Raw genomic sequence first — 24,856 nt, 5'->3', positions numbered from 1 at the left:
TCTATCACCTATAAGGTGATGATGATGAGGAAACATTTTTTCTTTTTGTAAAAAGACATTTATTCATTTTGGAGGAGAGTGCAAGTGGGGGAGGGGCAGAAAGATGGGGACAGAGGATCCAAAGTCGGATCTGTGCTGACAGGCTGACAGCAGCAAGCCCGATGTGGGGCCCAAACTCATGAACTGTGAGATCATGACCTGAGCTGAAGTTGGACGCTCAACTGACTGAGCCACCCAGGCGCCCCAGAGGAGGGAACATTTTTTGAATGCACACTAGGTGCTAATCACATAGCTAAAACTAGATCAGATGGGAAAGGCTTTGTATTTTATCTTCTCAGTAACCCTAAGAGGTAGATATTGTTATTCCCATTTCCAGAGAGTAAGCCGAGGCTTAGAGAAGTCTCGTGGCTATGAAAAGGTAGATGCAGTATTTACATTCAGACAGGCGTGAAAACCTGTCTACAGACTTTTTCGTATAAATTGGAAACACAGCATTTAAAGCTGGCAGTGCCCTGTCTCACCCAATGCCTTCCTTTAATAGGTGAAGAAACTGGCAGCCGGAGAAGTGGAATGGTTTGTTCTAGTTACATAATTAGTGACAAACCCCAGGTTTCCATGGCTTGGAAGAATGCCCTCTACTGGATCGTTGAAAAGGTTTTGTTTTGTTTTTTGTTTTTTGTTTTTTGTTTTTTAAGTCTCTGACAGTGCATTTTGTCAGCAGCTCTCCAGATCGTTAAGGAGAGCTGTTTAGCGGTGGATCAATCCAGATGAGTTGTGCGCCAAAGGGGTAGTACTGTGTAGTGGTGAAGAATTTTGGCTCCGTGATCCACCAGCTGCAGTCTGGTATTTATTTACCCTCTCTATGCCTCATTTTCCTCATCTATAAAGTAGGGGTAGCAACTTCACGGCGTTGTATTTATGTACAGTGCTACACAATGGGGACTCTGCATAAGTATAAACTAGATTATATAGTGATCTGTTCTGATGAATCTGGAGGGGAAAGGGGGGGGGAGGGGAAGAGGGGCTGTCCCCACCCTGTGCAAGTAGCACTCTGGCTGGATATTGAAAGCAGGTGACCACTCTGCCCCTTCTCCCTGATGCCTCTTAGAGCTGTATCCAATCTGTTTGCCACTTCCTGAGCTCCAGTCCGTCGGAGCCACATTTTGTGTGTGCCACACAACGACCAAGCACTCCCTGTCCTCCCCCCACCCTCCTTGAGTGCCTTGGGTTGGGCAAGTCACTTCACTGGCAACTCACTCGCGCTGGTCTTGGTTTACTCATCAGTTAAAGGAGCAACCGAAGAGACTGAAATGGTATGAATTAATTTAATTATGTAGTTAAATAGAATTTTATGGGTGATCTAGGAATCTGTCAAGCATTATTTCTCTGGGAAATGTGCTTTGAGTTCCAAAAAACTATTTAACAAAGAAATTTTGGGCATCTAATCTCCTTGTGATCTGGAGATATCCTATAACAGCCATTCAGTTTAGGAAGGAGGAGGATTTTCAAAGGGAGGGGACAGGGATGGGAGGTGGGGGTAGGAGATGAGGAGAAACCGTGATTCAGCTCAGAAGTTGTATTTGAATAGGAGGGGATAGAAATTGGAACCACATGAGGGGCTGGGTCCTGAGCATTCTGCTGCCTTTCTGTACAGATAATTACTTTGATGACTTAGGGCAAATGCAAAGTGACAGCTGACATGATGCTGTAATCCTGAAGGTTGTCAACCTCAAGTAGCCCAGATGCTGTTGCTGTAGCATCTATGTTAGGTGATACACGAACCTGAGACGTGTAGAGGGAGGGCATAAAGAGGGGAATGCTCTCAGAGCCTGAGGTCAACAAGCTCACACTGCCCTTTTAGGGAAGCCCCTTCCTCACCCCCACCCCCTGCCCCAATCTCCAGTTCTGTTTTCTTCCCTTCCCTGTGTTAGTTAACTCAACCTGGCATCTGAGGACCCAGGAGCTATACTGGCAGATGTTCCCTGGGTGTGTCAGCCATTGCTCAGTTTGGGCAACCGCTGATGGAAATCGCTGCTCTGACTTGGGGATTTCTAGAAGCACAGCAGTCACCAGCAGATGTGACTGCTGCTGTGGGAATGCAGAAGTGACTGGCTGGGTCATCAGTAAAGAGTAGAAGATGGCTTCATCTGCTGCCACTTTGACCATTCCATTAGACTCTCCAGATCAATCTGACATTGCTTAAAAATCTATTGATTAATCAGTCTATCAATTACATAGACATGGTGAAGTAGGCTCCATGATAAGCAATGGGGGATATTGGACTGAAGAAGCCCTAACCATCATTTTGAGGTTCTCACTGCCCAGCTTTCCCCCCTCTGTTGTTAGGTCCACCTCTGCTCCTTCCCAGTGAACCTGATCTTCCTTGTCACTTGTGAGCATTGGTCCAATGTTTATAGAACAACCTCTCTCTTCCTGCCACCTCCATTCACTAACATCTCATTTCAAAGTCAACATCCTTCCCCCCATGAAGTTTACCCCTCCTCCAGCTGCCTCCAGAAAATCCCTCACTTGTCCCCCCTCTTCAGAGCACATTATTATCATTATTGTAATTATTATTTACCGTTTGCAGTTGTGCTAGTCATAGTGTTGAGGTCGGAAGAAGATATTGTTTATGTACACAGCCCTCCATCTCCCATTCTTAACCTCAGAAGGCTGGGTTCTGAGAAATAAACTGTTTTGCACAGGGGGATACATTGTGCGGTTTGCATCCCTCCAGTAGGTAAGAAGGAAGGAGCACGGGCTGAGTTCTTCCTCTGCACTTGAGGCCAGGCCACAAGCCGTGGCAGCCCACGGGAAGGGGCAGTGTTTTCTAACTGATGTGCAGGTTGCCTGTGTCGAATTACTGCATCCAGTGGGGGTGCATCTTTACAATTGTCTGCTTGAAGGGGGTGCTTTTTTTCTAACTCACAAAGTAGACTGGGGGATGGTGGTGGAACTGTGCTCACCTCTTCTGCATGGTTTCTTTCATATAACACAGATCCAAAAGAATGTAATGAAAACAGGCCGAATTTGTTTTTTACAAAAAGGTAAATTATGATCCTCTTATACAGGCATAAAAGCCTCTTTTATCAGAAAAAAAAAAAAAAAGAATTCCTTTCCTGTTATCATGTATAACATATGGGGACTAAAAGAGAATCAGTATTCCTGCCAGGTCAAGAAGGGCAGAATTCTCCCCGCTTAAAGGGATTAAACCTTCCGTGGGTAAGATTCTCACTGGATTTCTCTCTCCTTGGGCAGAGGCAGACATCTCATAGATCTGCTTATGAACCACAGGTAGAACCCCACCATCTGAAGGGAGGGCTGAAGGCTCTACTGCAGTTGCTTGGTGAGTTCATTGCTGAGCCAGCACGTTCCATGGGGAGGTAATTAGACAGATCAGAACCAGAAGATGCCCCAGAGAGCATGTGGATTAAACACTGGAGGCCCCGAGTAAAGGAGCTACTTCCACTTAGCATCAGCTTCACTTTTTCATCTTTAATTTGGGTTGAAGACTTCTGAGATGTCAGCATTCCTAAAGGGCCTTTCAGTTTTCAGATCTTCTTTTTTCTCAAAAGTTACTGGCTGTCTACTGCAAACACACACACGCACGCACACACACACATATATATACACATTATATGTGTATATATTTGTATTGATGCTTTCTATGACCCATCCAATTACATATCCCGTGCTCAGCATTTGCCTTTACCTTCAAAACCCAAAATAGGGAAAACTAACACCCACCTTGGATTTTATAATTTCAAAGTGTTTTACATATATGTCCTCAATTGATTTTAAAAGAATTTCATGACCTGGGTGGATCTCATTATTTTCCATTTCAAAAGTGAGGTAACATCCCAACAGCTAACTGACTTACCCAGGATCATACAGCTGGACAAGGACAGAGTGAAATCATCTCTGATCCAGTTCTTTCATCACCAGGACAGGCAAAATGATGAATGTGAGCAGTTCCGGGCTTGGAGATTTGTGACCTTGAAAACAACAAATTCCCTGTTGTTCCAGATATAAAAACTATCACTGGGGATAGGGATAATAGGTTTGCTATAATCCGGCAAGCTATTTAAGTTGCAGTCCTGATTCAGCTGTGTGTCCTTGGTCATGGTACCCACTATCTACAAGGCTCTATTTTCCTATCTGTAATACCTCCCTTACTAACTTATTTAAGGAACATGAAATACTGTATGTAAAGGGCCTAGAATATTTCCTGGTACATAGTAAATGCTCAGTAAGCATGTATGAATATCAATATTCCAACATTCTCTGATCTCTTTCTAGGAGCATACCATCTTTCCATAAGCTTATAGTCTTCTATTAAGAAATACTGTGAAAATAAATAAATAAATAAATAAATAAATAAATAAGTAAATAAATAAATAAGAAAAGAAAAGAAAAGAAATACTGTGAGGGGCACCAGGGTGGCTCAGTCAGTTAAGCATCGGACTATTGATTTGGACTCAGGTCATGATCTCACGGTTCCTGATTAAGCCCCACATCGACCTGACCTCTGCGCAGAGCGGGATTCTCTCTCTCTCTCTCTCTTTCTCTCTTCTCCTTCCCCACTTGCATGCATGCAAATGCACTCTCTCTCAAAATAAATAAACTTAAAGAAAAAGAAATACTGTGAAAGACTCTGAATTGGACAACAAAAAAGATTAGTAGGTGTCTGATCTTGCCCATCCATCTGGGTTGTTTCCACCTTTGGTTCTCTTTGACAAAGGCTGTTTCACAACTCTATAGAGCTAAAAATTATAGAAAACCAGTAATTATACAAATGTTTCTCATTCATGTGATTCCTGTACATGGCAATGCAAATGGACTTTTTTTCCTGGTAGAAGATATAAATTTCAGTTAATCAAATCCTTATCTGAGCCAGTTGTAACATCTTAGTGAGTTGGATAGAAAATTTGACACATCTTCATTTTGTATTTGTATGAGAATCATGATTACATGCTCTTTTAGGAATTATACTTTAACCCTTGCCAGTGCCCACCTTCTTCTTTCTTAACTCTCAGCTGTGCGGTGTCCTACTCAGTCAACTGTCCCTGCCTCCACACACAGCCGCTGCAGCGGCCTGGTAGATTCTACTCATTCTGTGGGGCTTAATGAAATAGATTCAAAGCAGATAAAAATCACTAATGACCAAGTATTGAGACTGAGATCTGAAACCTGAATGGGATTTTGAAAAGCTTAATCACTCTTTCTTAATACTTGAAAGAAAATATATGAAAACCACACACTTATAGAGCACATATAAGCAGATGCTGTGGGTCAAGCAGGAAGAGGTACTCACTACTCAATATTCTACAACTTGCTAAAGGGGTTTTAGGCAACTTTTTCCCTTCTCAGGATCACTGCTTCAGGCAAGAGAACATATTTAATAGACCAAGAGAATGATTCTAAAGCAGGAAATCTCATGGATGTGGGTAACCTGTGTGCTGACTTTTCTCCTTGTAATCTGAGTCATTTACTAGGTCTGTTTATCAAGAGAGAAACACACTGAAGTAATTGCATGGACATGGCAAGGACGATATCCTTATGATTGAACTTTAAATAAGAATAAGGTATGAAAGGGGCGCCTGAGGGGCTCAGTCAGTTGAGCATCTGACTTCGGCTCAGGTCATGATCTCACAGTTCATGGGTTCAAGCCCCGCATCAGGCTCTGTGCTGACAGCTCAGAGCCTGGAGCCTGCTTTGGATTCTGTATCTCCCTCTCTCTCTCTCTCTCTCTCTGTTCCTTCCCCACTCATGGTCTGTCTCTCTCGGTCTCTCAAAAATAAATAAATGTTTAAAAAATTTTTAAAAAGAGAATAAGGAATGAAAGTAAAGTCTGAACAAAAACCAAAAAGCTTTGCACACAGTATTAATCATAGTTTAATAGTTACTTACAATGTCTTCAGTAAAAGGTGCTAAAAAAATTTCATTTTTATGAATCTTAAGCACGACATGAAAAATAGAAATCTTAGAGACAGATGACAATTTTGTAAAGTAGCAATTAGCTCCAAATATGGTTTTTCCAATTCTGCTATCTGTACATTAAGTCATTCATTTATTCATTAACTAAACTTTCAACGAACATTTATAGAATATGTATTCTGTGCCAGGCACCATGCTAAACGCCAGAAATATATTTAAAAAACCATTTTTGTTGCTCTAAGGGAATGTATAGTCTATCAGGATGAACAAAAAGGGAACATCAAATTGTAATATAGTACAATAGGTACTAAGTTACTGACAAAAACAAAGTACCAAAAAAATACATGGGACATGGCCCTAACCTGGAGCAGGAGGGAGGAGTCAGGAAAGGCATCATAGAGGAAGTGATGGATGACTATGTACCAAAAGGCATTGAGTGGTGTTGGGGGCACAAATGGGGTTTAGACTAAGATCTGCAGAGATTTAAAAAGTAGACATATTTAAGATAAACTATAGAGATAGACATGATCAGAAGCACTGTCAAACTGGGTGTGAGGTTGAGGAAGAGGATGTTCTGTAGGATGGATTTTTGCCTTGAGCAGCTGCATGGATTAGTAGTGTCAGCAACCAAGACAGAGAAGGCTGGGATGGATTGATGGATTGATGATGAAGGCTCCCAAGATAAAGAAGGCTGAGGGAGGACAGCTTTGTAAGGGGCAGAGAGCAGAAATCAGAAGCTTAGTTTTGGAAGTGCTGAGTTGGAGTTGCCTATGAGACAGCCAGGTGGAAGAAGTGAGTAGGCAATTTGAATATGCACGTATCAATTTAGAGTAAAGGGCTTAGCTTGAAATGAAAATGTGGGTGTCAGCAGCTTCAGAGGGACTGGATGAGATCACCAGGAGAACAAGTGAAGAAAGAGAAGAACAAAGCACTTAGGGTTGACTAAGTCCTGAGGAACTTCAATATCACGTTTTGAAGTCAACGAAGTAAACTGAAAACAAGTGGCCAGTGAAAGTAAATGGAAATACAAGAAACTAAGACAAAGAATTTTTTAAGAATGAAGGTGCTAAGAGTTTAGGTAAGATGAGAAGCAGAGAATTAATCATTGGTTTTGGCAACAAGAAGTGTGTTGGTATATTAATCAGGTTCTCTAGGGAAACAACCAATAAGGTGTGTGTGTGTGTGTGTGTGTGTGTGTGTGTGTCTGTGTGTAATATATATTATATCCATATTTCTATCTATCTATCTATCTATCTATCTATCTATCTATCTATCTACCATCTATATATCTAGAGATTTATCTTAGGAAGAGGCTCATTCAATTGTGGAGGCTTGGCAAGTCCAAAATCTGCAGGGAAGTTTGGCCGTCTGAAGACCCAGATGAGAGTTGCAGTTAGAGTCAAAAAGTGGTCTGCCTGTAGCATTCTCTCTTCTTCTAGGGAGGTCAGTCTTTTTCTGTTAAGGCCTTTAACTGATTGGATGATGTCCACCCACGTTATAGAGGTTAATGAACTAAACTTAAAGTTTACTTATTTAAATGTTAATCTCATTAAAAAAAATACCTTCACAGAAACATCTAGAATAACGTTGACCAAATATCTGGGTACTGTAGCCAAGCCACTCTGGCATATAAAATTAACCACCACTGTCAGTAAACTCAACGAGAGACATTTCTGTTGATGGTGGAGGCAAAAGCCTGATTGTAATGTATTAAAAGCTAATAGGAAGTAAGGAAATATGTCACTGAGACTCATGGTTCCCAAACCTGGTTGAATTTGAAAACACCTGGGAAGTTTTTAAAAATCCCAGTGTTAGGCAGTATCCAGTATCAACTAAATCAGGGTCTTTGTTGGTAGGTCCCAGGCATTAGTGTTTTCTAAAACTCCTCCACTGATTCCAATGTGCCAAGTTTGAGAACCCCTAATATAGATCAATGCCTCTCAAACTTTAAAATGCACATTAACTTCCCAGTAGGTCTGGGTGGGGACCCATGATTCTGCATTTCTAACAACTGGAGCCCCCAGTGATGCCAGTGTGGTCTGTCCATCCACAGATCACACGTGGAGTAGTGAGGGTATAGATAATTCTTTTCACTAAGTTTGTGAAAAATACAGTGAAATAGGACACATAGCTAGAAAGGAGATACCAAGTTAAGGAAGGATGATTATTATTACTTTAAAGGACAGTGTAAAAGTATGTTTGTACAGTAATAGGAATAGTGTAGGGGAAAGAGAAGAAAGTTAACAAAGGAAGAGAGATGGGGACAACTGAAAAAACAACATTTGTGAGGAAGCAAGAGGAGTTGGGTCCTGAATGCAGGTAGGGTAAGTAGAGTCTTAATGGACAAGGACCAGCTGGGGAGAAGAAAGAGGAGGAAACATGCACACAGGCCCAGAGAAAGAGGCCTGGGAGAACATCTCCTGCCAGCGAACTGTAAGTAATTCTATACACTAAGAGTACAGGAAATATTTGGAGCACTGATACATATAAACTTCAACCTCAACCTCATGCCAGATATAAAAGTTAATTCAAAATGGATCATAGGCTTCAACGTACAATGTAAAAATATAAATATCTTTAGAATAAAATGTAGGAGAAACTCTTCAGGATCTAGGGTTAGACAGAGAGTTATTAGACCTGACACCAAAAGCACATTCCATACAAGAGAAATATGGTAAATTGGACCCGATCAAAATGAAAACCTTTTGCTTTCAGGAAGTCCATGCAAAGAGGATGAAGAGACAAGCTACAGACTGGGAGACAGTATTTGTAATCCATATATCCAACAAAGGACTAGTATCTAGACTATATAAAGAACACTCAAAATTTAATCATTAAAAAAGAAAAGTCAAACAATGCAATTAGAAAATGGGCAAAAGATATGAACAGACATTTCACTGAAGTTGATATAAGATGACAAACACATGAAAAGATATTCGACATTATCAGCTGTCATGGAAATGCAAATTAAAACCACAATGAGCTATCAATACACTCTTATCAAAATGACTGAGATTTAAAAAAAATATATAGTGATAACACCAAACACTGGTAAGAATGTGGAGGAATGGATCACTCATACGTTGCTGATGGGAATGTACAATGGTACAGCCACTCTGGAAAACTATTTGGTATATATATATATATATATATATATTTTATAAAACTGAACATGTAATTGCCATATGACTCAGCAATTGACCTCTAAGGTGTTTATCCTAGAAAATGAAAACTTATGTTCACATAAAAACCTGTTTTTAAAAAAAATTTTTTAACATTTATTTATTTATTTATTTATTTATTTTTTCAACGTTTTTTATTTATTTTTGGAACAGAGAGAGACAGAGCATGAACGGGGAGGGTCAGAGAGAGAGGGAGACACAGAATAGGAAACAAGCTCCAGGCTCCGAGCTGTCAGCACAGAGCCCGACGCGGGGCTCGAACTCACGGACCGCGAGATCGTGACCTGGCTGAAGTCGGACGCTTAACCGACTGCGCCACCCAGGCGCCCCAACATTTATTTATTTTTGAAAGAGAGAGAAAGACAGAGTGCAAGCAGGGGAGGGGCACAGAGAGAGGGAGACATAGAATCTGAAGCAAGCTCCAGGCTCCAAGCTGTCAGCACAGAGCCTGACACGGGGCTTGAACCCACGAAGCATGAGATCATGACCTGAGCCAAAGTCGGACACTTGACTGAGCCACCCAGGCACCCCATACATAAAAACTTATAAATGAATGGTCAGAGCAGCTTTACTTGGAATAGTCAAAAAGTAGAATCAGTTCAAATATCCTCCAAGTGAATGGTTAAACAAATTGTGGTATACACATACCATGCAATGTTACAAAGCAATAAAAAGAAATTAACTATTGATACACACAACAACTGGACAAATCTTCAGAGAATTACACTGAATAATAAAAAGCAAATCTCAAAAGGTTATGTAGTGTATGATTTCATTTATAGAACATTTTTGAAATGACAAAATTTTAAAAATAGAGAACAGATTAATGATTGTCAGGGATTAGAGTTGGGGATGGGGTTGCTTGAGGGAGTCAGGTTTGTTATAAAAGGGCAACCTGAGGAATTAATTGTGGTGTTTGAATTGTTTAATATCATGATGATGTTGGTTGAAGGAATTTACACAAATGATAAAATTGTATAGAATTTAATACATACGTACATGAATGAGTACAAGTGAAATAGGAAATCTGAATAAGGTGAGTGGATTATACCAAGATTTCTGTCCTGGTTGTAATACTGTATTGTAGTTTTGCGAAGTGCTATCATCAGGGAAAAATGAGTAAAGTGTACAAGAGAGAGCTCTCTGCATTATTTCTACAACAATTTCTACAACTGTGTATCTACAATTATCTTAATAAAAATTTTAATTGAAAAAAGACAAACCATAGATTGAGAGAAAATATTTGCAAATCATGTATCTGATAAAGGACTCATATCCAGAATATATAAAGAGTTCTCAAAACTCAATATTAAGAAAGCAAACAACCCAATTACAAATAGGCAAAACATTTTAACAGACACCCAGACATATATAAATGGGAAAAATAGCATGCAAAGATGCTTAACATCTTTAGTTATTAGGGAAATGCAAATTAAAATACAATAAGATACTACTACACAACTATTAGAATAGCCCAAATTAGAAAGACTAACCATACCAAGTGTTGATGAGGAAACAGAAGAAATAGAACTCTCATACATTGATGGCGGGAATGTAAGATGATACATCCACTTGGGAAAACACTTTGGCAATTTTTTTTTTAAGTTGACTATATTTTTAGGGTATGACCAAATCATTCTATTCTTAGGTATTTACCTAAGAGAAATTAAAACAGGTCTTTATAAAATTGGGGCACTTGGGTGGCTCAGTCAGTTAAGCGTCCAACTTCATCTCAGGTCATGATCTCACGGTCTATGGGTTTGAGCCCCATGTCGGGCTCTGTATTGACAGCTCAGAGCTTGGGGCCTGCTTCAGATTCTGTGTCCCCCTCTCTCTCTGCCCCACCCCTGCTTGTGCTCTGTCTCTCTTTGCCTTTGAAAAATGAATAAACATTAAAAAAATAAAATTTAAAAAGAAAATGAAAGAAGCCAGTCAAAACAGTACATACTGTAGATTTGACTCATATAAAACTCTAGGAAATTCAAACTAATCGATAGTGATAGAAAGCAGATAAGTGGTCACTGAGAAAGGGGAGAGGGTGATGGTTTGGGAAGAACAGAGTGGAGAAATTACAAAGAAGAATAAGGAAAGCTTTCAGGTGATGAATATTCTCATTATCTTGATTGTGATATTGGTTTCACAGTTATATACCTATATTAAAACTTACTACATTGTACCATTTAAATAAGTGCAGTTTATTATATGTCAATTATACTTCATTATTTTTAAAAAGGAATTTTAAGAAGAAAGGGTTGTTGATTTTATAAAAATGTAGCTGACTGTGTTGGGATAATCCAGTGAAATGTATTTTTATTTTATTTTATTTTATTTTATTTTATTTTATTTTATTTTTTAATGTTTATTTTGAGAGAGACAGAGAGAGACAGAGCACGAGTGGGGAAGGAGCAGAGAGAGAGGGAGACACAGAATCCAAAACAGTCTCAGGCTCTGAGATGTCAGCACAGAGCCCAATGTGGGGCTCGAACTCAGAAACTGTGAGATCATGACCTGAGCCAAAGTCGGACACTCAACCGACTGAGCCACCCAGGCGTCCCAATTTTTATTTTAAAAATATTATCAATTTAGGTGCAAGAGAAACAAATATTAAAGATTGGGCAGTGTGTATGTAATGATGGTGGATGGGCAGAATTTATAAAACTCCAGAAGAAAGATATACTTAGAGAGCTTTGCAAGTGTTTTAAAATTATTTTTCCACTTGAGAAAAACTGATTAAAAATGAAAGAAAATGGGATGTCTGGGTGGCTCAGTCAGTTGGGTATCTGACTTCAACTCAGGTCATGATCTCTCAGCTCATGAGTTTGAGCCCCACATCGGGCTCCGTACTGACAGCTTGCTCAGAGCCTAGAGCCTGCTTCCAATTCTCTCTCTTTCTCTCTCTCGCTCTCTGCCCCTCCCCCACTCACGCTCTGTCTCTGTCTCTCTCTCTCAAATAGAAATAAGCATTAAAGATTTTTTTAAATGAAACAAAATGCCTTACAGATGTGATTTACTTAAGAAAGGTAATACAGAACTATAGTCAGCAGACCCATCTCAAAGTAAAAAGCTTTGATTCTATTTTGAATAATTAGCAAATGAATGTATATATTGATGTGACCTAAAATAAAGTGTTTAAGGTAAGCATCATTTTGATTTCCCAAGTTTAAAAAAAAAATTAATGTTTATTTATTTTTGATAGAGAGACAGAGAGAGTGAGTGGGAGGAGGGGCAGAGAGAGAGAGAGAGAGAAACACAGAATCTAAAGCAGTCTCCAGACTGAGCTGTTGGCAAAGAGCGTGACCTGGGGCTCGAACTCATGAACTGTGAGATCATGACCTGAGCTGAAGTCCAAGTCGGACTCTCAACCTACTGAGCCACCCAGGCACCCCTGATTCCCCAATTTAAGAAAGTTTTCAGCCTTGCTAGCAGTTTTGATGGTGTCAAATAAGAGGCCTGTACATGATGATGTAGAGATTTTTGTAATAAGCCCCAGATTTCCAGCTAAGCCAGTATGTATCTTACCTTAAGTGAAAAGGATGGGGAAGTTCTATCAAATTCCTCATGCTGTCTTCCCTCCTTTGGATGCAACTCCCAAACTCTAGAACCTTGAAGTGTCTTTCACTCTCAACCTCTAGAAGTTTGAGTTGAGGGTATAGAAAATAGGCTCAGATGCCCAGAACTCTGCAAAGACATGAAAACCATTTTCCACTGCTATAAATAAAAACCTGAAACCTGTCACACTTGGTTAATATCACCCACATTAGGAGACACAGTCAGAAAAGAAAGAGGCAAAAACAAAACATCTGTTGCTTTATTTAGAAACCAAGCACATACCAGAAAAACAAGTCTCTGGTTTTCAGGCATGTGGAGATTTCAAATGCTTTACCTGATAAGCCGAGCTAGGGAGCACCATATTCTGTCCCAGTTAGTGTTTGCAACACTTGGTACCAACTAGAGCAGAAGGAATCACAGTGAGAGCTTCTTTCTCTGCCTCTGTTGACACCAACCACCCAGAGTAGGAAAAATCTGCATCTCAGACTCAAGCCCTTCATTCAAAAACTCATCAGAGGGAAAGCAGTGCCCATCCAAGGCCTATGGATTATTATCAGCAGCCCATTTCTCAACTCAGCTGTTCCTAGAGACCACGGAGCAGCCAGAAGGAGGTGGTCTGCACACCTCTGAGAGTCAAGGCTGCCGCCAGGAAGCTGCCTGACAAGGGTGATAATGTCAGAGTAGGTGGTTCGTTGGGTTCTAACCGGATGCTTAGAAGCCAGCAACGAAGTCATGGCCGCCAATTGGAAAAGTCAGAGGCCTGTCCTGGCAGCATTCCACAAGAATCCCGATCCAACCAGACTGGCCCAGGATGGCAGGTGCCATGACAGGAAACCCCTGACCAAATTAGGAAGAAAAAGCAGGAAAGCCTGCTTCTCACCCCAAGCAATGACTATTCTGCCCCCTAGTTAAAAGCTAAAAGGTAAAAACTCAATCCCCAGGATGCAGAGCTGTGTCTCTAGCTCACCTGCTCTTATATCTCAAGAGTATACTTTTCACTTTAATAAACTTTCCCACTTGTGTCGCTCATCCACTCTGTTGTGTGTCTGTCTTTGAATTCTTTTTTTTTTTAAAGTTTATTTATTTTTGAGAGCAAGCGAGCGAGTGGAGCAGGGGTTGAGGAAGAGGGACACAGAGGATCTGGAACAGGCTCTGCACTGACAGCAGAGACCCTGATGTGGACCTGGAACTCATGAACCACAAGTTCATGAGCTGAACTCAGATGCTTAACCGACTGAGCCACCCAGGTGCCCTGTCCTTGAATTCTTTCACCAGACAAGGTCAAGAACCTTCAGCGACACCTTTGGAACAGGCTGGGTTGAGGATCCAGGGCCTAGGGTCTCTCCAGTTCACCTAGCAACAAACCCATCCCATCAATAAAAATTTGGGGCACTTTCCCTCAAAGTATATTTATATTTTCTTTATAAATCATATATATATACATGTTTTCCTGCATTAATATATTCTACTCATTTTAAATCAAACACATCAAGGGGATAAGTTAAAGATGAAATATTTTTATTTTTATTTTTGTTTAAATTGAAATAATTAGGGGCGCCTGGATGGTTCAGTCAGTTAAGCGTCTGACTTCAGCTCAGGTCACGATCTCACAGCTTATGAGTTCGAGCCCTGCGTCAGGCTCTGCTGTGACAGCTCAGAGCCTGGAGCCTGCTTCCGATTCATTGTGTGTGTGTGTCTCTCTCTCTCTGCCCCTCTTCAGCTCATGCTCTGTATTTCTCTCTCAAAAATAAATAAACATTAAAAAAATTAAAAAAAAAAAGATGTGCCCACCAAAAGTAAAAAAAAAAAAAAAAAAAAGAAATAACTATTTTTAATACCTAGATAGCCATGATGACTTTGTATCACCATCAGCAAACACCCAAAGGCACTTTACACACTTAGGACAAGGTTCACTGTTAAAAATAGAGAATGTAGGTCTCACAAATTCATAAAAATTCAGGATTTGGGAGACCAACTGCTTCAGCTCTCATTTGATCTCCATTGTTTTTACTTTCCAACGAAGCTGATGAAAAAATCTATTAAAGACAAAAATTCAACTGAGTAAACGTGAAGATCTAATTGGCTTTGTTAAGTGATTCATGAATGGGGCAGCAACTCATCTGGCAAGGGGAGGGGAACTCTGAGGAGTTGTACAAAGTGGAAGGCTTTTATAGGCAGAGTGATGGGGCAAGGAAGTTATTACCAAAAGAGAAGGAAGTTCCCAGGCAAGGTCACTTTCCCTCGGCAGAAGAGCTGAGGGCCTTATGGGGCCTATTACCTGATCTTCCCTGGGGGAATAGAAAGGGTCCATGTGACACATTACCTCATCAGTGCTGACCTGGAACTTCCTGACCGACCAGTTGAGACTCTATTTCTGGGGAAAGTTGAAACTGCAATTAGGTAGGTATTAAGATCTAGTTTGGTGACTTGGCCTAAGTGACACCTGACTGTTGACTTTCCATTGTTCCTCGTGCTTGCGCTACTGGCAATTTCCTCGGAAACTTCTCAGAAGCTGTTCCTCCCCATCCGAAGGAGGGTGTTTTAGAGCCTCTTGCACATGAAACCCCTCTCTCCTTCTCTCTTTCTCCCCTTTGGCTTTTTCTTCAACTCTTCTCTCCTTCTCACCAACCCCTCTCTTCTATGAATCACTTAGCTTCTCTCTTATGTCCTAGTCCCTTTCTCCACCTTTTACCAGAGGCTCCCATCTCCAAATATTCTCCATCTCAGTTCAACAAAGCTTGTGTGTTCCCCTTTACCTAGTCCTAGAGGAGAGGGCAGAAGAGCATGGGGAAGATGAGAACATACATATATTAATAAACCAGTTCTTCCCCCCACCTCTATGAATATGAGATTGCAGTGAGAATTAGGAAGAAACATCTCTATGAACAACCCACAAGGAAATCTGAAAGAGAAAGTGATGTCAAGTACTTGAAGTTTGGGAACCATTCCTACTTAGATCAAGAAGGTGGTTTTAGGACAACACAATAACCTTGGGCAAAAGTGAAAGAATTAGACCTAAGGAAGTGATCCATGGACCAAATATTTAGGGTCAGAATGTCAACAACAAAGATGGAAGGTTACTTATTTATTGTAGTTTGGTCATCTGTACTTTACATTAAGAAGGGAGTGAGCTAGGTGAATGGATATGCATGATGTGATTTGTATGTAAGATAGATTAGAGATGTTAAATGCAAAGTGAAAGAAAGATATTGCCCAAGAATAGCTGAAGCTAATCCTGTCAGAAGTCAGCAGTGTCTTTCTACTAGAACAGGCAAAAAATAAAGGGTATCCAAGAGGTGGAACAAGTGAATTTGGGGTATATAGAAACCTCTCAAAGAAGAGGGTAGAGCCAAAGGATTTACAGACCAACATAGACAGTCCTGGCTGGACAAGAATTTGCTGGAATACATTGATGGGGGAGAAAAAAGGCAAACAAAAAGAAAACAGGTACTTTGGTGTCTAAATGGAGTATCTCTCCCAATCAGATGGGGGCTCCCAAATGTGGGGCAACAACAGGATGGAGACCGTTGACTCAGGCAGTGAAAGAATTCACCTGAGGCAGAACAAAGGAGGTAGAGGTTTATTGAATACACCTTAAGGGAGCAGTGGGCAGGACAGCAAAGGAGAGGCTGTCTGCAATGAGGCAGTAGGTTGGGACTGTTTTTAAAGGGGGGAGAAGAAAAGGCATGGTGAAGTATGGAATTTTTCCTTTTTTGGTAACTGTGCCTAGTAGTAAGTAACCCACTGGTCAGTTAGGGCTCATGGATATTTTGAGGTGGGTTGCCTGATGGGCCTGTCTGTATTTGGCCAGGGGGTGACTGTGGGCCCGTTTCACATTCCATCGCTGAAGACTGTTTGCCTAAAAGCGGCCTCTGTAGGTACAAAGTTATAAATCAGGGTTACGAGAAAAGAATGAGAAGGGCAGGGAAGAACGAAATAAAATGTCCTTGAAAATACAAGAAAAGGAAAGAAGAAAGGGTGATAGTGGGCTTAAAGAGAGAAAAAAGAGCAATGTTCAAACGCTAGGAAAAGAGAAACTTACAGTGTTGAAGGAATTTTTATGTAATATTTTCAGGGAGTATCAAGAGTCAGGGGGAAAATGTGTCCCCAGCCTTGAAGTTCTTTCTAAATGAGGAAAACCTAGTCACATGTTTATTCCTAAACCAATCATTGGCAAGGGGAAATATCACTATGGAGTTTGGTTCCCAGGAGTGCTGCCTCACCTAAATTTCATGGCCACCTAAGAATTAAAGAAAATTGAGGGAAAAGGAGTAAGTGGAGGTGAATTGGGTAGGAAACTTCTAGATAAGACCTGCTGAAGCACATATGGATTTGGTGAAATTTAGGCTAATCCTTGAAGAATAGGCCAGATACAGACATGAAAAAAATGAGAAGGGCCTCCCATTTGGAGGGAATACCTGAGTGAAAGCACAGAGACAGTGGAGTGCTGAGTGTGTTTTTGTCTGGTGCCATCAGAGAGTGGTGCCCACACGGGGAAGTAGTGTTAGATCACACCCAAGGATATATTGTTTTCAGATCATAAAGAGCCTTGAATGTCAGGCAATAGAATCAGGACTTTATTTGGTAAAGCAAGTTTAAACCCACTACTTCTTACTGTATTCTGAAAAGTTTTGATTCTGGTTTTTCTCCCTGCCTTCCTGATGTTGGGGTTTGAAAGGGTCAGAAATAGTACCCCTGACAGTCCCCTTGAATTTAGAAACAACTGAGATATAGATGTAAGAGTCGGGCAGGTGGAAATAAACATTTCACCTGTGTTTCCACTACAAGGTTGGTTGAACTTGGAGGGCACGGTTTGGGAGTGCAGCAACAATTGGTTCCCTAATATGCATCCCTGAATCTGACTTATCTCCTCCATCGTGCATGGTCGCCCTGGGTCTCCAGGTCTCCCCTGTGGGTGCCATGGAGGAGTACAGTGGGATGTGTGCTCTTTGACGGGTGGCAGATCCCCAAAGAGGAAGAAGAAAGGAGATGAGACAGGCCCCTTTAGCTTCTCGCAAGCTCACCCATCATATAAGCTACTCTTCCTTTATTAGAGAGCAGAGGGAAGGATTGGTGATATAAGATGCAGCCATCTCTATTTGTAACATGAAACCAAGGGAAACAAATCCCCCAGACCCCACACAACCTGCTTTTTAAGACCCAATAAACTTGTCCTTACAACTACAGCATATCCACTGCCTTCCAGATAACCTTGGCCAATGATGGCTCACGTGAGTCATTCTCACACAAACTGTTGCTATGGCCCCTCTTCCCATGTCTGTCTCTTGAGCAGACATTGACTCACTTCTTCTAGAACTTGATACTGCTTTTAGCCTGCAACCTAAACTGTGTTTTATAAGTCTAAATGTTATTGATATGGCCTTGAAATTCAGCGTTCCCTGTTCAATGATTGGACATGTCCAAGCACATAGCAGAGTGGTTGCAGACCCATAAAATTTTGTTGCCTCTGCAGCCCCATTCTCCCAGGGCTGCTTTTCCTTTTTAGGTCCTTGGCCTTCCCCTGCCTCCCTGCCACCTCTTTCCCACGTCATTTGGTGGGTTGAGCTCTCTTGATTTTGAGAAGTTTGCTCTTCAACATAACACTTCGTCCTCACTAGTCTTTTTCAACATTTGCAGATGAAACCTGAACTTAGTACCCTTTTTTTGTCATCTCCCACCATGAAACTTGAAACTCCAAACTACTAGACTCCAGAGCTGTTTCAGAGGCTGCTGTGTGAGATGTCTTTTGACTGCTTTTGCCCTGATACTCCATTATACTGTACTGTATTCATGCATCATTAAATGAGAACCCATTTTTTAATCTGCTATTAAAAAACAGAATGAATCTCCACTAAAATTGATACCAGAGATGCTCTCTTTCCTGTTTTCCATTATATAAACTATTCCACATTTACTCTTTTTTACATTTCCTTTCTTTTCTTTCTTTTTTTTTAATTTTATTTATTTTGAGAGAGACAGAGAGCTCGAGTTGGGGAGGGGCAGAGAGAGAAGGAGAATCCCAAGCAGGTTCCATGCTGAATTTACAAACTGTAAGCTCATGACCTGAGCTGAGATCAAGAGTCAGACACTTAACAGACTGAGCCACCCAGGCACCTCTACATTTTCTTTATTTTCAGTCTCCCTTTTCTGTTTTCTTCCCTTCCCTTTCCTATCCCTTCCCCTCCCTTTTCTTTTCCTCCAAAGTCATGTCAAGAACCCATTTAATATGTTTCCTAATAGGGGACACCATTTGCATGGGGGCTTACAGCTTACCTAGTGCTTTTGTAATTCAGAAATGAGCCTTCATAGGACAGAAATCTTAAATTCTGTTCACTTTGATTCTTAGAATCAATCTGAGCCAAAGATAGGTCTCACCTAGTGCAGAGTCCTCTAAATAAAAAGGCCTAAATTGTTCTGATCACCCAGTTATGAGGATAACAGTAGGGTTTTTGAGAATTGGCTGAATGCACACTCTTAGCGCACCTCCTGGCTGAGGCCTGGGACAGTCTATCACATAGCCCACTAGGGAACTGACAATAAACTTCATCATCTCTGTGTCTCTGGCCCCACAGTACTCCTGGCCTGTGCCATTTGCAGAGGACATGTCTTGTGCTGGATGGATGGCTGTTATTTTGATGTTATCAGTCATCATGGTGTGCTGACTCAATCAGCATCCAGGACAGCCATCACACAGGTTTGGCTTTCCTCCAGTGTGCTCAGCTGAGACCCGGCTGCCTGCTTTCTCCTGGCTGCTCGTCCCTCTTCACCAAAGTAAGTGCCCTGTGTCTGTGTTCACTCGGCCCAGTTCAATCTGTGTGTGGGAATGGCCTCAAGAAATGTTTGAAATGCTTTTAGCAGGAAGTGTCACTTTTTTCTTGGCATAGATAGAGATGTTTTCTTAGTAACATCACTCAATACTCCCCTCTTCAACCACTTTGCTGAGAGCCCAGTGAGAGGCCCATGTGCAGTCTTAATACTCATGTCAGTGCTGCTGTCTGCAGCTGACATCTAGAACCATGCCGGCCACCTTAAGGCCTCAGAGGACAATCTAACATATTGAAAATGGCAAAGCAGTGAAACAGAAAATGTCTTGCATTCTTGATGCTGATGTTGAGGCACCGAATTAACCAACAGTGGAATTGTCTTATCTCTGGGTTTTGTTATGTGTTTTAATAAATTTCTTTGGGGGGCGCCTCGGTGGCTTGGTCGGTTGAGCGTCCGACTTCGGCTCAGGTCATGATCTCACGGTCCGTGAGTTCGAGCCCCGCGTCGGGCTCTGTGCTGACCGCTCAGAGCCTGGAGCCTGTTTCAGATTCTGTGTCTCCCTCTCTCTCTGCCCCTCCCCTGTTCATGCTCTGTCTCTCTCTGTCTCAAAAATAAACGTTAAAAAAAAAATAAATTTCTTTGGTTAGCCATGTTTAGTTGGGTCTTCTGTTACTTGAAGCTAATAACATCTTCACTGATATTTTCCCTGGACACCAATATTGGAGATAATCTCTGCCCGCTTTGGATTTCTGTAACATGTTAGCTGTATTTCTATTATGGCAAGTTTCAACCTTCTACCACAATGATTTGTATAAATGTAATTTCCTTTTTATCAATCTGTACTCCCGGTCTTAGTGAACAGCATTATTCCCCACAAAATGCACTCCAAGGACCACTAATCCTGTGAGATGCTCCATAAACACAGGGTTCTGTGGTCACTGAATTTTGGGAGACACAATATGCTATCTGGTCCCTTCCTTGCAGATTCACTATATTCATTAGCACATGGAAATGATATGATGGAATTGTTAAGGGCGAGATTCTAGTCCTTGCTAGATATGTGGTAATCTTTGGTTAGTTAATTTATCTTTATGACCCCCAATTTCCCCATGTGTAAAATAGCCATAGAACACATACCCCACAGTGTTGTTATGGGAACTTAAAATAATGTATATCAAATATTTAGTCTTGCACCTGGCCATGTCCCACAATGCCTTTGGCTCATATCACCTGCACTAGGAACTTCTTGCTTCATGACCCATATTATTACATTATTAGTACACATTTGTGTATTTGCTCACAGGTTATTTTCAAGTTTCAGAACAGTCTTCCCAGGGACTTTCCTTCTTTCCAAATTGCTCAAAGCACACATAACAAGTAGAACTCCTGTATATGCCTAATAATGATAGTTCTTATTGTTAGCAGCAGACACAGCATACTAAGGCTCTGAGAAGTCCTGCAGCAGAGAGATCTGATTTAGTTTTGTTTAAGTTGATGTTTCGCAAACTTATCTAAGGGTATAGCTGCTTTTGACACAGTACCTTCACACATCCACAGAGCTGGTGTTACAAGGCACATATTTTCCAAAATGCAGCTCTACCCACAGCACCCAAGCAAGAAACCTGGCAGCCTTCCTAGGCAGATCCCTCTCCTTCATCATCCCACTCCACAGGTTCAGCCCATTATCAAGCACTTCTAGTTCTTCCGATATTTCCTCCTAAATTCTTCTGAGACCCACCCCTCCTTTCTGTCTTATCAGAAAGGTGCCTTGGAGCACTGATAACTTTGCATAAGCCTAATGGATCTGTCTGCCTTCAGTCTCACTCTCTAAACCCACCCTATCCCTGCACCAGAGGGATCTATCTTTGCAAATTGGTCATGTAATTTCCTTATTCACCACCCTTCTGTGGCTCCCAAACTCCTGCAAAACACAGCTCAGTTTCCTTTCCAAGGCTCTCAAGTCCCTCCTTCACCGAATGCTGCCTCCCTGGGATTTCCAGCTGTTAATGCTCTGTGCACACCCCTCTGCCTGCAACTCCCTCTCTAACTTGCTTCATCTGACTCTTCCTCCTCCTTCACAACACAGCTCAGGTGGCAGCTCCCATGGCAACCTGTGCATATGTTTACATTACCATTTGTTCTATTCCCTTGTTCATGTAAAATCTCCCACATTTGACTGTGAACTCTTCAAATGCAGAAACTGTGTCCTTAATCCTCTCGCCTCACCACCCTCACCTTTCTACCCTTGGTGCAGGCACTTATTAAATTAATGGTGGATTAAACCATTCTGAGCACCAGACCTTTACTGCCTTCATCCTCCAACTGAAAAGATCAAAAGGTTCAGGCCCCAAACAAATGTCTTGTTGCCCTCTGGGGTAGCGTAGCTCTGACCCTCATATTCTGCCATGGCCACAGCCAGCTGGACCCGGTAACTCCAGACTCAGAAGATTCCAGCCTTGCCTCTCTCTGAGCCAGATGCCAACATGGCCTACTGAGCCACAGCTGGGCTGTGCTGAACGGGGAAAGAACATCAGGCTGGCTGCCTGCCGTCTTGCCGCTTCAGGGTAGCTTGAGATGAGTGGGCTGAACACGCCAACCTGGCAACAGCTGTTCGTGCCTTTGGGGAGGAGGAGGCAGAAAGGGAGAGAAAAAGGGGGCCCTGGAGAGCCCAGATCCGGCCCTACCTGGGGATTCCATGGGTGCCTGTGTGCCGATAGACACCAGCCCTTTGCCATTACTTAGCATCAAGCCTCACGTTATAGTTAATAATAATGATTAAAAAAACCCCAATTACTGAAATCCATGCAGCTGGATTGCTACTCAGAAGGGGTGAAGGAGTCAGCTTGTATTTTAAATCAGAATCTATGGCAGACCAGCTTGACAAGGCTTCTAGGCACAGGGGATATAAGGCAGCATCGGCTTTATCAAGTCTGATTTGATTAGTTTCTCCAGTCGATTCTGTGCACTCTGGTCACAGGATAAATCACCCTTCTCTCTTGATGTTCTGCTCTTTTCCTGTTGATTTAAAAATAGTGACCTTATTTCCTTGTCAAATGGTTATTGGACTTCCCTAATGGTGTTCATGTGGATAACCCATGGGGTCTCCTGCTATATCCTCAGATGCCAAATCCCTTCTCTGGCTAAAAGAAAATTGACCTAACTCTGTAGCCAAAGGGTTGTTTTACTTCACCCTTTTGTGCCCAAATACAACCCCTGGGAGTCCTTTAATCACAGGAAAGGAAGTTTTAGAATGATGTTTTCTTGGCCTTCTTCGACTCATTTAGAAATGTAGTTCACATGCCTAACCATTTAGAACTCTGCAGTTTTTCTTCCTTTTTAAAAAATTTTTTAAAAAGGAAGGAGTATTTTATTTTTTATTTTTTTAAGTTTATTTATTTATTTATTTTTATGTATGTATGTATGTATGTATGTATGTATGTATGTATGTATTCTGAGAGAGAGAGAAAAGGGGAGAGGCAGAGACAGAGGGAGGGAGAGAGAATTCCAAGCAGGCTCTGAACTGTCAAGGCAGAGCCCAACGTGGGGCTTAAACTCACGAACTGTGAGATCATGACCTGAGCTGAAACCAAGAGGCAGATGACAACTATACAGTTCTTCTGGGATATGAAGGACCTTAGGGACAATCAAGTTGGACCATTTCATTCCACAAGAAGGAACTGAGGGCCAAGATAGGGGAAGCCCTCACCTTGCCAGGTCATCTAGCAGGTTGGAGATGTGATTTGGGAGGATATTCATGGTTTCAAGGGAAAGTTACTGGTCAAAACTTAAATATGAATAATAGAGGAAGATTGCTGATCCTTTAAATAATTCACCGTTAGAGAAAAAAGAAAAAGACTTGCCTTAAAAATTCTTTAACTAAAGTTTTCATTTAAAAATATGATCAGAGGCTCCTGGGTAGCTCAGTTGGTTAAGCATCCCGCTCTTGGTTTTGGCTCAGGTCATGATCTTGGCGTTCATGGGTTCAAGCCTCAAGTTGGGCTCTGCGCTGATATGTGGAGTCTGTTTGGGATTCTCTCTCTCTCTCTCTCTCTCTCTGCCCCTCCCCCCTGTTTGCATGTACATGCACACACGCTGTCTCTCTCAAAATAAATAAACTTAAAATATATATAACCCAATTTACCAAAGTTACATTTAAAAAGAAATTTTCAAGAGCAACTCTTTCCAACTGAGACAATCTTCTCACTTTCTTCCCACTCCCATTCCAACTCCATTTCCCTGGCTCACGACTAGCCCTGGATCCTCCCTGCTCCTCTGTCAGGATTGCCCTTCATGGTACTATTCATTAAATAGATCCTCTCCATCCATTGATTTCAGCATTGGTTCCACCTTCTGAGTCTCCATTGTTACCAACCCATACTGATTTCTTCCTTTTCTGATCACGATGCTCTCACACTGCACATCTGTATCCTGATTCTTCTTGATTCCTGATGTATGTCATAGTTCCTAAACTAGACTGGAAACTTACTAAACAGTGACCATGACCTATTTTTAATGGTGGCTCCATAATTACTAACATGATGCTGGGTGTATAGGAGACACCAGTGGTGTGCTGGTAAAGTGGTTTTCTAAAGAAAAAGAAAGTCTTGATTTCCACCATTTGCTTATTTTTTGGTGGTATAAGTGTTCCCAACATAGCTACTAACATGATGTCACTAAATGTGAAATTGAGAAGAGATGTCCAGAACTGGCTCTCTTAAGCCTATACAAGCCCATTCCAGCACACCACTGGTAGATGATAAACAGATGTCTGGCCCTGTCACATGCATTGTGTGAAGGGTATATCAGTAGTCCTAGGGTTGAAGTAGATACGGCTTGTGAATGTTTAGAGTACATTCAACACAAGTGGTCATCATATTCCTCATTCATTCATTCATTTAAAAATTATTGAACATTTACTAATGTGTTAGGTACTATTCCAGGCACTAGAACTTGCAGCTAAATATTAAGAAAACAAACAAAAGAACATAGAGATCATCATTACTTAATTATAAATTGTAGTATCTGTTATGAAGAAAATACAGGGTGTTAAGAGAGTATAAGAGGTGGGAATGAGTGATTTGGGGGTGGTTTCTCTAAAGAATTAATATTTCAACTGCTACCTGAAGGATAGATGAGCAGGTGAAGGACAGGGGCAATTGCAGAAGAGGGGACAGTGTGTGCAGAGGGCCTGAGGCAGGAAAGATCTTGACCATATAAGGAAGTAAGAGAAGGGCTGTGTAACAGAGAGTTACATGGGAGAATGGAAGGAAGGATGGTTTGACAGATGGGCAGGACTCAGATGACACAGGGCCTTGTAGACCATGTTCAAAAGCTTGGGTTCTATTTTAAGTTCAAAGGGAAATGATTTCTTATTTTCAAGCAAGGAAGTGACATAGTTTGATTTCTGTTTTAAAAATATTACT

The sequence above is a fragment of the Panthera onca genome, chromosome B3, assembly GCF_046562875.1.
Source record: "Panthera onca isolate mPanOnc1 chromosome B3, mPanOnc1 haplotype 2, whole genome shotgun sequence".
In the NCBI taxonomy this organism is placed as follows: domain Eukaryota; kingdom Metazoa; phylum Chordata; class Mammalia; order Carnivora; family Felidae; genus Panthera; species Panthera onca.
This window is presented reverse-complemented; position numbering follows the sequence as displayed.